Here is a 16,017-nt window from a genome sequence, read left to right as displayed (position 1 = left end):
TTTTTTTTCAAATCGAGGGCAAGTGCTAGATATTTAATTTATTTATTTATTTATTTATTTGGTTAGGGTGAGGAGGTGGGGCCTAGCTAGCGAGTCCAATTCTTTAGTATTATTAATGTTCTATATCAATCACATAACAATAAACTCAAAAATGGAGTTATAATATGAATATATTTTATTATAGAGGAATTTACAGACTCTGTTTATTTATTGGTCACATGACATTATAACTATTGATAACTCACATTAAATAGGTCATTTCTAAAGTCAGCATATCAAATATATTTGCACAATATGTAAATTTATTCAAAATGAAATATGAATTAATTGGATAATACGATATTAAAATTAAAGCCTCGTGTTCTAAAATTGTCTCGTCTCTTGGCATTATGCGTAAATAGTTTGGAACCGACTGATATATGGGATTTACCATAATTGTTAATAATCACAAAAGTTGATTGATTCAATGTATTGCAATTTTTCAAATTTGTCACGTTATATTTTATACTCTACTTAATTGTTTTCCTTTCTTTCATTCTAATCTATCAATATCTAAAGGGACAGTTTTTTTGGAACTTTTTAAAATGCCAATTTTGCCCTTTTTTGCGGGAATTTGGCCATAATAATTGTTGTATTTTTAATTTTTTATCATTTTTAATTTGTTTAATAGAGTAATTGTAGGTTTTTGTGAAAAGTTGTGTAGAAGCAGACCTATAGCTGCCATCTTGAAGGCCTACTTTGTAGTCACTCACCTCTTACAATATTTACTATTACATATAAATATAAAATATAACAAAATAAATCCTAATAAAGAATAAAAGGGTTTAATAGAATCCCTACTGAAAATTAATATCACTGTTGCAATCCATACCTGAAAAATGAAATACATCATTAGTTAAAATCTAAGCAAATTTTCAAATATAGTATCACTACTACCCTAAGCGAATTACCAGGATAATTAGTTAAAATCTAAGCAAATCTAAGCAAATTTTCATATATAGTATCACTACTACCCTAAGCAAATCGAAGTTTGTTAATTTTGATTTTTGTGATCACTTAAATGCAGCAAACTTTTTGCAATCCAACTTACATTAAATGCAGTATGAGTTAATATCTAAGCAAAGTTTAAGGAGTTATGGAATAGTATTACTAAAACAACATTTAAAATAAAAATAATATTAATAATTAAAAATGAGTTTGATGGAATTCAAATTCAACTTCAAATCATTCTATACAGCATTTTAAATGTGCATTATGCTTATTAAAATCTATACTTGAATATGTTAGTTCTCTACTTATCATGTGTATAAATGTGTATATGTTTGGTGGCTATTTGTATCTATCTATTGAATTTATTAAAAAAGATGTATGCAACTGGACTTATTAAGTTTTAGTTACCTCAAGTCATTAGATTAAATTATATATGATGACATCTGACAGAAAAAGTTAATATCATTTATGCTATATGTATCTACAAATGCATTATTAAGGTATAGATAACTGATATCTGTAGATATGCATTTTTTTTCGTACCTGTTGAAATATATTCTTTTTCTTCTTCCTTCAGTTATGTTGGTGTGTAGATTTGGACAGGTTCTCTTTCTTTAGCATTTTTATCATCTTTAAACAAACATGTAGAGTTCTATTTCATTAGTATGTACATAATATTTATAATCAAGTATGTATTATAAACTTATGTTGAATATATACCTTATGAATTCATATTTAAATCCATATCAAATTATTTGTAGAGATAATAAATTGAATATATGGCATACCTTTTGTCTGGCGTTTTCCTCTTTTCTTCCTATTTTGAGGTTCTGTTGTAGACTCTAATAGGTCTCATGCTTGAAGCAGTCCTCGGCAGGTGTATAAAATGATTGTGTTGTAACCTCCTTTATACAATAATATTTCTCTCTCCTTTTTCTGCTATAGTAGAGGCGGCTCCTCTCTTTAGGGTTTTATATAAACCCATTGGTATTCCTGCAATTAATGCTATTGTTAAATAATGCAGAATTCAAAAATAAGCTATTTAATGTTGGAGTTGATTGGGCCCATGTATTGAATATCCAATTGCATGTATGTTTTAAGGTTTCCTTATTTTTCAATTAATAAGGAGCCGTTTTTTGGGGATTTGCAGCTTTTTATAGGTAGTCCATGCCTTAATTTGATCGCTTTAAAATATCTCTAAATAGGTAATTTTTAAATATTTTATGAAAACAATATTAAAATTGATATTTGTTATTTCCTATTTTTACATGTGAAGGGTTTTTCTCATCATTATGTCTTTTTTGGAAGTAGGCTTCTTTTTGCACGCCAGTGCTGCCTAACATATGTCTATAAATACCCATTCTTGTTGAAAACCCTTCAAGCCATTCCATTCACTTCATCATTTCTGCTTATTTGGTTTTTAGGTAGCTCTCAAAGATTTCAAGCTGCAATTTCTCAAGTTCTGTCCATTCATAGTTTAATAGCTTACATAAACTCTTTTTATACATTTATTGTTTCTAGTTTGAAATGGAAACTGTCACTCATTTATTAGCATATGTTGTATTATATATGCTGAAAGAGTTCTAACCTCTGTTTATTGCTTTTGTACCATCCCTTTTGTCACTTAAATGGGCCTTCATTCACACCTTATAAGCTGTCAAAACAAAGTGAATGAGTTTTCAGACAAAAAATTTATATAAACATAAAAAGTGTGATATGTGTTCATCATTTGTTGCAAGTAGATATTACTAGATGGTTTTGTAATGAATAGAGGGTCTCACTACTCTTTTATACACTTTTTGGCAGGAGATATTACTAGATGGTTTATAATGAATAGAGGGTCTCATTACCTTTCTTTGTATCTTTCATTTTAAGATCGCAGTTATGCATTGTTGATAGATTAATAGATACCTGCAGATCAGTGGAAGAAGAGAGTTAAATAATAGCATTGTATGAGTTGTTTAAGTAATTATATATGTCTGTACTTGAAGCAATTTTTTGTATTTTTACAGGATCACTTCTGAAATAATGGCTCCATTCATTACATGTGTTAACAATCTCAGCAAGGCAATCACCAATTCAACAATCAAAGTGAGGTGTGTTCGGGCTTTTCAAGGTTTCCCTGAAGATAAGGATGATAAAAGCTTAGAATGTGTGTTTCATGACTCCAAGGTAGACAATATCTGCAGAATATGCAAGCTAACACCATCTATTATTTGAACTACAATTAAGAACTAATGGTATTCTTTATAACATATATCTTGGTATTGATTTTCAGGGTACTAGAATTCAAGCTACATTTCCAAATAGTTTGGTCCAGAACTTTGGAAATAAACTCAGGGAAGGAGGGATTTTTTGTATTAAAAATTTCTTTGTCAGACCTAATACACTCAGAAACAAAGCATCAAATCACCAGTTTAGATTGCTAATGAATGTCAAGACAGAGATGGTTGAGGTTAATGATCATAGGTTTTTGAGAGAAATGTTTGACTTCAAGGGATCAAATGTGGACTTATATCTGGATCAACTGAAAAAGAGTGAAAGAACAATTCCAATTGTGATTATTCAGTTTTGCAAGCGCAATCTATTTAGAGGTTCTTTATATTTCATGTTTTCTTACTGTTTTTTACTTGTCATTCGGTGTGGTAATCTTTAAGTGTTTGTGTTTTAGGTGAAATTCGCATTTCTACACATTTTTAAGTTTCTAAGGTTGTGATAAATGTTGATGTTAAAGAAGTTAAAGATTTTAGGATGAGGTATTCATTATTATGTACTTGATTTTCAAGTCAAATGTTTGTTATATTATTTATTTCTTATTACACATATCTATTTACATATAACTCAATTTATCAAAATTTTTATTTATTGTTTTTAGAATAAGAGAGGATAGCAGATTTGTTCAGCAAGTTTCTGTCATTCAAGGAGGACAAAGGCTTGGGGGTGAATATGATGATCTACAATTGAAGTCCCTTGAGGATTTATCTTGCCTAGAGGTATTGAATAAGTTTCACATCTGTGTCTTTTAGTGTTCTTATTTTTCTTGAGTTTTATGTGTAACATTTCAATAGTTTATTTCGTTTTGTGATTCACAGGAAGGTTCATGTTGGGTATTCGGTAAAATTGATTCAGTTGAGTGCCACTATGGTGAATGGTATTTTTTGGCTTGTAAGACTTGTGTTAAGAAGGTCAGAGAGGTGGATAATAAGTTTAATTGTTCTAGATGTACAAAAACTCATACTTATGCTGTTAAAATGTTTGATACTTTGTCTTTGAACTCTAATGTAATTAAGTAATTTAAATCAATAATTTTGTCTTATTCAGGTTCAAGTTTGTGGTGAATGTTGTTGATCATACTAGCAATGCATCTTTGTTATTGTGGGATAGGGAAGACAGCCAATTGTTAGGGAGAAATGTGACTGATTTTTTAGGAAATGGTGGTCAGGTTTGTATGTTTAAACACAGAAATTTGGTATTTTTTTCTATCATCGAGAGTTCTAATTCTAATTTCAATTATATTTCAGCAGGTTGCTCCTAAGAATTCCATTCCTTCACTTATTGAAGAGATTCTTGTGGGTCAAAATGTGCTGTTTAAACTTCAGCTGAAAAATCATATTGAATATTACAGAAGTTACCCTTTTACTGTCAACAAAGTTTGTAATATCCCTGAAGTAGTCGACAAGTATACTCCTAAAGACTTGGGTGAATAGATCTTTAACTTTGATACGAGGTTCTCTGATCTACTTTTTGGAGCTGATCTTGCTGAGGTATTTAAATTTTATTATTATTCATTAGCTGTACACCTTCTGCATGAAAAAGTTGCTTGGATTGTTTTTCTGAATTCTTTTTACGTATAGGTGTCTCAGAAGCCCTATGGTACAACTGATCTGTCCATACTTGCTAATGATAATAGCAGTGAACTTTTTGTTGAAGGCTCTGAATTAAATTTTGGAGTTGAAGTTGTTGAGGTATTTCTGTATATATTATAGCTATTTTGATTATTTTGTAATTATTTATCATGTTTTATACTTAATTTTCCTATTAATATAGGGTTCTCAGAAAGTGTTTGTTACACCTAAACTCTCCATTGTTTCTAATGAGAAAAATCATGGATGGGGTGTTGAAGGCTCTGCAAAACGATGCTTGGATTTAGATTTTGACAGTTGTGATGATGTTGATGAAGTTCAGATTAAGAAGAAAGAGAAAATTGCTGGTTCTAATTAGATGGCAGGCATCCTTGGTGTCTATGTTTTGCTGTGTTTTTTACTTAGCATTTTGAAAGAATTGTCATCCTCTGTTTTTGTGTGTTGGTTATGGATTTTATCACTGAAATTGACAATTTTTTGATGCTGTTAGGGCAGGTTTATGTTTTCCATGTAGTGAAGTTATTAATATGAGATCTTCATCAAGAATTTTGAATGTTGAGCTATCCCATCATTTTATATTCAAGTTTTTAAGTTATTGTTCTGTTTTTCCCCTTATTAGGGTTTAGGGTTTAGAGTTATTGTTCTGTTATTAATGTTTGACAATGTTTAAATTTGAAATATATCATAAAGCTCAGTAAAAGAGTTTTAATAATTTAATAAACACACATGCAATTTTGTTTCATGCATTACAATATATAAGCTGATAAAATAAACATAAAGGCAATTATTCTGATTTAGTAGATAAATATTTAACTTGATTCATTTATCTTAGAGGTAATTTATTCTGATTCATTTTAGTTATAGAATTTTGTACAAGTTAATTTCTGATGAACAAATATTTAAATTGATGGAGTAAAAATAAATATATAACTCATTCATAATCTAACCTGTATAACACTTGGAAGTTTTGTGGGATAGTCTGAAAGGTCTTCTTGGTTATTTGACACTGCATAGGTAGCAAAAAGGGGATAGACTGAACATGACTTGCATTTGAAAACACAATAGTATGTTGTGGAGAGGTTGAAGAAAAGTAATTTATGTAATACAAGGTAGGATAAACCTAGATTCTTCTCCCCCTTCAAACTGAAAACATATAACCAAGAAGGTCCAACACCTTCTCATTTCATGCAAAAGGTGTTTCTGCCAGACAATTGGAACAACATTGTAGTATTTAAAAAGTGAATATAACTGTTTAACCAAAGGTGAACAGAAAATATAACAATTTAATTATATTTGTGCAGAAAAATAAATAAGTGTAAGTAAAGATTCCCTCAACTACTCTAACAGAAGCTTCAAGGTCATCCCCTTTTCTATCTCTATGTTCCTGCGGACAAAAAATTAATATTAAACAGTGAATAAATGTTGAGTTTACTTTAAGAAGGATTCATCAAATTGATGTCATTAATTGTAGAAGCTGAGTTTATTTAGTTTAAAAACTTTCACTAGCAGATATATCTCAAAGGAACATGATCTTTTATCTTGGATTTTTTGTGGAATAATCAAACACAATGAAAAGAGAAAGCAGGCTGTATAATTAACTGGAAAAAGAAAGGAGACTGATATTTTACACACTGCAGTCAACATTAATGCTATAAAACTGATAGATTAATCTTGATATATGTAAAGTTAGAGTGCTAATTTTAAGCAAATTCTATATTTGGAAATGCAAGCATAATTATTGGCACATTATAGAGCATTTGTCATTAAAGTTGTCTGATAAAGTGTTTAACTTGATCTAATCTTCTACTCCATATTTTTTATTAAATTCCTAATCTTCTACTTTAGATTCTTTCTTAATGTCCTAATCTTCTACTCCATATTTTTTCTTAGTGAAAACTTTTCTAGACTTCATCCTTTTAATTTCTGAAATAACAATTTAAATAATCTGTTTTGTGGGATAATCTGAAAGGTCTTCTTGGTATTTGTGAAATTTTTATTCCTTTAAATATGCAGTTCTGCAGAGATTAGTATATCCTCACTATACTTTGAATTTTTTTTCCTTTTAAGGCAAAGATAAGTTGTTATTACCTGCTCTGTCATTCAAGTTGAGATTCTTATTGAATGAAGAAGTTAAAAAGGTCGGCTATACTTAAAAGTTCTGCTCATCAACAGTTAACACCTCCAACATCAGGTAAACTATGTAACTCTTACTCTTTTGAAATTTTCCCTAAAGCTCTATGATTTTTTTTGTTAAAAATCATTTAGTACCTGTACCTTTTGTATTACATCTAAGATTTTTCCAGCTGTATAAAAATATGGCTAGCCTTTGCTATGCAATGATTTGGGAAATATTATGCAAAAACAGATTCTTGACTTTTATTGTTAGGAGTTGGATCCAATAGCCAAATCAAGACAATGTGTTTATTTGTAATAGCTAAAAAAAAACTTTGAAATTTATTGGCTATGCTGATGCACCAGGTTTAATTATTTGCCCATTGTGTCACCTAATCGTTTGTGTCAAACGATTACAGATGTGATTTGCCCTTTGTGTCAAACAATCAGTGACAACATCTAAGCCTGAATTTCCATTCAGATGTGGGGTTCTTTGATAGCTTCTAAGCATGCATTTCCATTCAGATATAGGGTTCTTTGGTAGGTTGTAAACATGCATTTGCAGTGAGCTACTAACCTAATCAAGCAACATACATTGAATGGAAATATAAGATTACATAGTTTGTGAAATTTGTGTTACCTTTGAGAATTTGATTGCTCGGTTTTGGTGAAGAAACTGTGATTCCCTTCAAGACCATTCTTCAAATGATGCTATCTTCGATTTGGTAGACACTCTCGAACATAATTAAGTTCCGAGTTTGAGGCTTCCATTTTGTCGTGCTCTGTGGGTTAGGGTTTGAGGTATTTGATTCTGGAAATCGATTGAGGGAGAGATGCTTAGGGTTTAGGGGAGGCCGAGTGAGAAATAGACTACGATTGGACGGTAAGCAGAGTGTGGACCATTCGAATTAGCTGGGTATGGCGTCGCTTTGCCGGAGACGGAGTCGATTCGCCGTTCGGAGGCAGCGATGTAGGTGGAGTAAGAGGGAGATGGATTGGTCGGCAGTTTCATCGCGAAGTAGGCAGTCTCTTGATTCTCAAACCCTAGATGCTTAGGCATTATTATTGTGCCTCAATATTTCGGGCTAATTGATTTGGGCTTTTGTTTTAAATGTTAGGGGCCCAAATTTTTGTTTTAAATGTTAGGGGTGTTTGGGCCCTGAAATTGAAAGTGGTAGTGATGGATTGGATTAAATTAACATTGATTAGATGGATTAATATTTCATAAACATTGCTTGAAATTTAGAAACTTGGGCTAAATCGAAAATAATTATGACAAACGAATGAAGTTATGTAACAATCAAATAATTTATTTCCAAATTTAGAAAGGATTTTATATATAATTCGCGCCCATTTTGTCAAGGAATCGAGTTTTATAATAGAATTTGTTGTTGTAATAATTATTAATCCTTGACAAAAAAAATTTAATTGTTTTTTATAAAATAATTATTACAAAATCTTCGAGTTCTATAAAAGAGTGAAAAATAGTGAAGGAACAATTCCAATTGTGATTATTTAGTTTTGCAATATGGGAATTTGATTGCTCGGTTTGTGAAATTTGTTCCTTCACTCCTTTTCACTCTATTATAGAACTCGAAAATTTAGAAAGGATTTTATAATCATTCGCTTCGATTTTGTCAAGGAATCGAGTTCGATAATAGAATTTGTTATTGTAATAATTATTAATCCTTGACAAAATGTTTTTAATTTGTTATTCTAAAATAATTATTACAAAATCTTATACCTTATAATTATTACAAAATGTAATTATTATTAATCCTTATAAAATCTCATACCTTATGCGCAGCTACATAAGATTTTTCTTTTGTAGATGCGTTATTATTTCATAACAGAATCGAGTTTTGAGGCAACAAAGGTATACGATTACGTCAGTTATATAACAGTTATGCAAGTATTGATTTATTCTTTTCTATATTTTTATTATATTTTTAGTTGACAGTATTATTCTGCCCTTTATTAGACTTTTTATTTTTAGTTAAAAAATATAGGTATAATTATGGGAAATTGTTATATAGACAAAAATAAAGTTGTAGGTTTTCTATCTAAAGAAGCCAGGGCAGTTGTAACGCATTACTGTAATTTTAAGTTTAAGAACTTTCATAAAAATAATTGTTTACATTTTCTGAAGTGGAAGCATATTTCCAATTTTAGGCCCTTATTTATTTGTTGTGCAAAGATGTTAATTTGTAATATTGTTTAAATTATGAAAGTAAACTTTCGGTAAACTTAATCTTTAAAATTTATTAACAATCTATTGTATTTCTTTTAATTTGGATAGTAATACTCAAATTATATATTGTGTACTAATTTTATTCAAATTTTGCTTTATATTTTGTAGCTGATGTGTGTGGATCATTTGAAAGTCCTATTGTTATAAGTGATGATGTGCTTGATGAACGCAATCGGTCTATTGTTAATGAGAGATATTTCGGTTCATCTAATTTTAATCAAGATGGAGGCATTTTTAATCGTATCTGGTTACTTTCTTTATTTTCTAAATTCGTATTTTCCTGGTTATATATTTCAAATTGTATAAGTTTTTTATTTATGCTTTACTAACTTTTTTATAGAATTTTGGGATATTGGTGATCCTTCGTATATGTGTTCACATTGTGGAGCATTATTTTGGTATGAGGAACGTCTTGGCAAACCCAATAAGGCCACTAATCCAAGATATTCGGGTTGTTGTATGAATGAAAATATTGAGATTCCTAAGTTGACTTCTCCACCTGACGTTTTGCACCAATTAATGTTCTCTAATGACGCCAAAAGTATTCACTATTTGAAAAATATTCGTTCGTATAATTCGATGTTTGGTTTTACCTCAATGGGAGGTAAAGTGGACAATAGTGTTAACACCGGTGGTGGTCCCCCTGTATTTCGTTTACACGGGCAAAATTACCACTTAATTGGTAGTTTACTACCATTAGGCGGTTGCGAGCCGAAGTTTGCCCAGTTATATGTGTATGATACGGACAATGAGATCAATTACAGAATAACGTCCGTAAGGTAATTAAGTTTTCATTAGCTAACAAATTAAATATATATTTATTTTGTTAAAAAATAAATATAGTAATTTTTATTTTACAGGCAAAGGGATGCTGTGAATAACCTTCATTTAGAGATTGTTAGTGATTTGCAACATATGTTGGATGAAAAAAATGCGTTAGTAAAGTCTTTTCGTATGGCCAAAGAAAAGATTGGACATGAAAATCAACCCAATGTAAGTTTGAGGTTGCTTGGTAAGAGAGGTAGGGATGGAAGAACCTATAACCTACCATCTCTTTCTGAGGTTGCTGTACTTGTCGTTGGGGATTTTGATGAAGCTTTGGGTGACAGAGATATTGTTGTTGTAAAGAAGTCAGGGCAATTGCAGTGCATTAGTGAACTGCATCCTTCTTATCTTCCACTTCAGTATCCACTTTTGTTTCCGTATGGGGAGGATGGTTATAGAGAAGATATTGGATTTTCTAAAAATTCTTCTTCTTCATCGACCCATAGAAAAAGTATTAGTCCTAAAGAATTTTTTGCCTTTCGCTTACATGAAAGAATTTCTGAGTATTCTATTCTTTTATTGGAAGGCGGTTGTTTCAGCAGTTTGTTGTTGATGCCTATACGATGATTGAGACTGGACGTCTTACTTTTGTACGAACCCATCAAAAAAGGTTGCAGGCTGAATTGTATAGTGGTCTGGCGGAAGCTGTTCTTCGTGGTGAGACAGATGGTTCAAGGCATGGGAAACGAATTATCTTGCCTTCCAGTTTTGTTGGTGGAGCTCGATATATAGTTCAGAATTATCAAGATGCGATGGCGATCTGTAGATGGATTGGGTACCCAAATTTGTTTATTACCTTTAAGTGCAATCCTAAGTGGCCAGGGATATGTTGATATCTTGCATCTAAGGGTTTGAAATCAGATGATCGTCCTGATATTATTTGTAGGATCTTTAAAGTCAAGTTGGATAATTTGATAAGAGATCTTAAGAGTAAAAAAATATTTGGAGCTGTAAAAGCAGGTATTTTTAAAGACCTTGCTTTCAAAATATTTTTTAAGTTGTTTTCGAAAAAGTAATTTTGTTAAATTATTTTGTGCAGTTGTGTACACGGTTGAGTTTCAGAAACGTGGATTGCCCCATGCTCATATTTTGTTATTTTTAAGCAATGAGGACAAACATCCTAAATCTCAATTCATTGATGAGATTATTTCAGCTGAACTTCCCGACCAAGCAACTGATCCTCACTATTATGAGTATGTGAAAGAATTCATGATGCATGTCGTGTGGTGTTGTTCGAAAATCATCTCCTTGCATGCTCAATGGACGTTGTTCCAAATATTTTCCCAAAAAATATCTCGCGGCCACAAACATTGATGAAGATGGCTATCCTGCTTACAGACGTAGAGATAATGGTCGTGTTGTTATGAAGGATGGTGTGCCCTTAGATAATAGATATGTTGCTCCCCACAATCGTTTTCTTCTTATGAAGTATGGCGGTCATGTCAACGTTGAGTGGTGCAATCAGTCGCAATCTATTAAGTATTTGTTTAAGTATATAAATAAGGGTTATGATCGTGTGACAACTTCTTTTTTCCAATCTGGTGCGGATGGTGCTGAACGATGTACTGATGAAGTAAGTTTGTACTACGATTGTAGGTATATATCGTCTTGTGAAGCTGCTTGGAGAATTTTTGGATTTGAAATTCAATACAAAGATCCTCCTGTTGAAAGATTGAGTTTTCATCTTCCAGATCAACAACATGTCATATTTGATGAAGCTGCTGACTTGGATACTGTTTTGAATCGTAAGACAATTCATGAAAGTAAGCTCTTGGCTTGGATGGAAGCAAATAAGATATATTCTCAAGGTAGGGACCTCACTTATGGTGAATTTCCGATGAAATTTGTATGGAAGAAGAATCACTGGGAACCTAGGAAACAAAGATATTCGATTGGAAGGTTGTTTTATGTTGCTCCTGGTTTTGGTGACATGTATTATCTCAGATGTTTGTTAAATATTGTTAAAGGAGCTTCTTCCTATGAAGACATCAGATGTGTTAATGGCGTTCAATATGCTACATTTAGAGATGCTTGCTTTGCTTTAGGGTTGTTGGATGATGATAAGGAATATGTTCATGGAATTGTGGAGGCTTCTTTTTGGGCTTCAGCTCACTCTTTGAGATTGCTCTATGTGAGTTTGTTAACATCGGAATCTATTTCACGCCCGGATTTTGTTTGGCAAAGTTGTTGGAAATATTTGTTCGAAGATGTTCTTTATAACCGTCGAAAATTAACAAATTTTCCTGGTAAGTTATTTTTTTAATTATTTTGGCTTGCATGTTTATTATGTTATTTGTTATTAATTTCAATTGATAATTTGAGTTTAATTATGGTAACGTATTTTTAATTATTATAGGTTGTATATTGAGTGAGGATGAAATTCAGAAGTTTGCATTGGCAGAAATTGAGAAATTGCTGCAGAATATTGGCAAAACTTTGCGTGATTTCCATGGTTTGCCGTATCCTGATAATCAGTATTTTAAATCAGGTGAAAATAGACTGATTACTGATGAGTTGTGTTATGATCGCGATGGTTTAGCAAGTGAATATTTGGAATTTATTTCCAAATTCACTGATGAGCAACTTTATGTGCATGACACTATAATATCGTCTGTGTATTCTAATGATGGAGGAATATTTTTTGTTTACGGATATGGAGGTACTGGGAAGACTTTCATTTGGAGAGCATTGTCTGCAGGGATTCGTTCGAAGGGCGATATTGTTTTAAATGTGGCGTCAAGTGGCATAGCATCTTTATTATTGCCTGGTGGTAGGACAGCTCATTCTCGGTTTAAAATTCCCATTATTGTGAATGAAGATTCTATGTGCAATATTAAACCAGGTAGTGCACTTGCTGAGTTGATTGTGAGAGCTAAGCTTATTATATGGGATGAAGCTCCAATGATTCATAAACATTGCATAGAAGCCGTGGATAGAACTTTAAGAGATATTATGCGTGTATGTGATGAATTAAATAGGAACAAGCCGTTTGGTGGAAAAACGGTTGTTTTTGGTGGTGACTTTAGACAGATCTTGCCTGTTGTTCCTAAAGGCAGTCGTCAAGATATTGTGAATGCTACCATTAACTCATCTTATCTTTGGAAGAGTTGCACAGTTTTAAGGCTGACAAAAAATATGAGGCTTTTGAATGTGGAAAATGTTGATGAAGCCTCTAAATTGAAGGAATTTTCCTCTTGGGTTGCTTCTATTGGCGATGGTGTTGTTGGTGGTCCAAATGATGGGGAAGTGGGTATTCAACTTCCTACTTGTTGGAAATCAAGATCGGAGCAAGATCAAAACGATTCAAGAACATGAGGATATAACGTGGTTCGGCATAAGCCTACGTCCACGGACAAAATGAGAAAGAATTCATTGATGATCAACTATGGATACAATGTAGAAGAACACTCTCATATCGAATACAAACGGGAACTATGAACACTCATTTTCTCTCCCTCAATCTAGCTCGAAACACGACCCGGTTTCGAGAGCACATAGCACAGATTGCAATTGTATTCTCCCCGATATGGAGCTGCTCTCTCCCTCCCGTTCCCACAGAATCTGGAGATTCTTCTCTCTCACGATGATCTGCGGCTCGCAACAATACTTATAGGAATCGTATCACTTAATGCAGTTGAAACTGCAGCTGCAAGTCTAACGGCTTAGTAGCCGTTGCACAACTAAATCTTGAACTCTTTCTTCTTGATCATGTGTTGCACACTCCACGCTTAGCTCCCATGCACCATCACTCGTTGTTATCATCTCAAAACTCCTAACAATCCTCCACCTTTTGTGATGACTCAAATACTTCCTTCTCTCTTCTATGACTTCTTTCGGCCACTCCTTCCTTGATCATTCTTCGATCAAGTTTACCAAGTTCATACGTCATTTGAACTTGTCAATCCCATGTCTGCAACAACATTGCTCAGCGCCAATCTTGACTATCCTTGTCAATTATTTTGACTCCGAGAATCATCACCAGATTCTCCTTCATCACTTCCTTGATCAGCTACAACGCCTCCACCGGATGCTAAAACCTCCACCTCTCCTGAATCTTCCCCGTTCAGAATTGGAGTTGCTGATCCCTAGAGATATAACACATCTCTCATGAGTTGCTCTTTGAATTTCTGCCAAGATTGGTTTGCTCGCAATCCTTCCTTGTAGTCTTTTGGTGTGTAAAGATGAACAAGGTGAAGGCAATGGTGATTCTACTGTTAACATTGTTTATAAAGAAGTTCTTCAAAACTTATGAACTTTTGGATTTTTGATGTTTGCGTAAGTTCCTATTTATGAATATTGCATTTTTTAATGAACTTATTTTACTATTGTCTTACGTATAATGTATGTATATAAGTATCATTATCTCATCTTTATTCTGTATTATATTTTATTTGTTCCTCTCATATCTGCGTTTCAAATTCATAAAATTTTTTGTTATGTATAAATAGACACTTATGTATTTGTCTGGATATTTACGATGTGCTTTTTTACAAACAACGAATTCTCTGTTTGCAAGCATAATTATAGAAAATTTATCATCTACTTTTTTTAAGTTCATTTATCTTAGAATTTATTACAAGTTTTATGGCCCGTGCATAGCACGGGTGGTAAAACTAGTTGCTATATAAAATGCAGTTCTGTTGAAATTTGAAATTGTATAGCACCAAATTCACACTTTTTGGTGGAGATTTCAACTACATAAATGCTATGCGTGGCAATCTAAGTGTAGAGCAATATTAGTCAATAATGTGAAGCAATGAAATTGAGTGTATACTTATGCGTACTCCATTTTGTAGTCTATTAAAACGAATATTGGGAACCTTAAGTTCAATTTTAATTTATAACTTTGAAATTAAAATATTTCCTTCATTCGGATTTTATTTTTAATTCTTTTTTCCTTTTTTTTCCAATTCAAATCATACAATAAAAATTGAGTGAACTATAAATGGTACCTGATTTTTATTTTATATCGTTTTTTTACATATAAATCACATTTTTGGTACCTGATGCAATTTTCACCCCAAAATACCGTCTAAATAAATTCATTTTTCCATTTGTGTCATAAAGGATATTTTGGGCATCGACAAAACTAGTTCCAAAAGTGATATTATAATATCTTCTCTCATTCTCCTCACTCTTTATACTATTATTATTAATTAATATTAATATTATTATTTTGATGTTATAAATTATTAATTAATTTATTTTTAATATCATTTAAATATACTTAATCATAATTATAGTTATAATTATATTTAATTATTATAATAATATTATTGTTATAATAGTAAAAACTAGTAGTAATTAATAAATAATAATTATTACTTTATATTAAATTAATAACTAATCAATATAGTCTTAATCAAAATTTAAAATTGTGAATTGTATTCATAATGATAAAGAGTTGAATATTTTTAGTTAGGTGTTTCAACTCTAAAATGAGTATAAATAATTTGATTAAAAATATTCAATTGATTTAATTACTTTAAATAATTAATTTAATTAGGTGTTTTGTTATTGATTTATATTATGAATGCAATTAGATGTATGTATAAAACACTAAAAAGAAAGAAGAAAAAGAAGAGAAAAGAAAAAAAAGAGGAAACATAAACTAAGGAGAAAAAAGAAAGAAGAAAGGAAGATAAAATACTAAAAAGAAAGAAGAAAATGAAGAAAAAAGAAAGAAGAATAAGCAAAAGAAGAAAAAAAGAAATAAGAAAGGAAGAAAAAAATCACATATTTGGTTCTATTTAATTGAAATTTCCAAAAAATATACTTCATAACAAAAAAATCACATGTTTAGTACCTAGGGTTATTTTTGTCATGGGGTACCAAAAACTATATAAAATAAAGATCATGTACCATTTATGTGCGAAAGTAAAAGATCAGGTATAATTTATGTATTTCACACTAAAAAATTTATGCCACTAATAAATTTGTTGATCTCAAGAAGAATCATAGTATAATGCTACTAGC

The sequence above is a fragment of the Salvia splendens genome, chromosome 15 (assembly GCF_004379255.2).
Source record: "Salvia splendens isolate huo1 chromosome 15, SspV2, whole genome shotgun sequence".
Taxonomy (NCBI): Eukaryota; Viridiplantae; Streptophyta; class Magnoliopsida; order Lamiales; family Lamiaceae; genus Salvia; species Salvia splendens.
Note: the sequence above shows the minus strand (reverse complement) of the source record.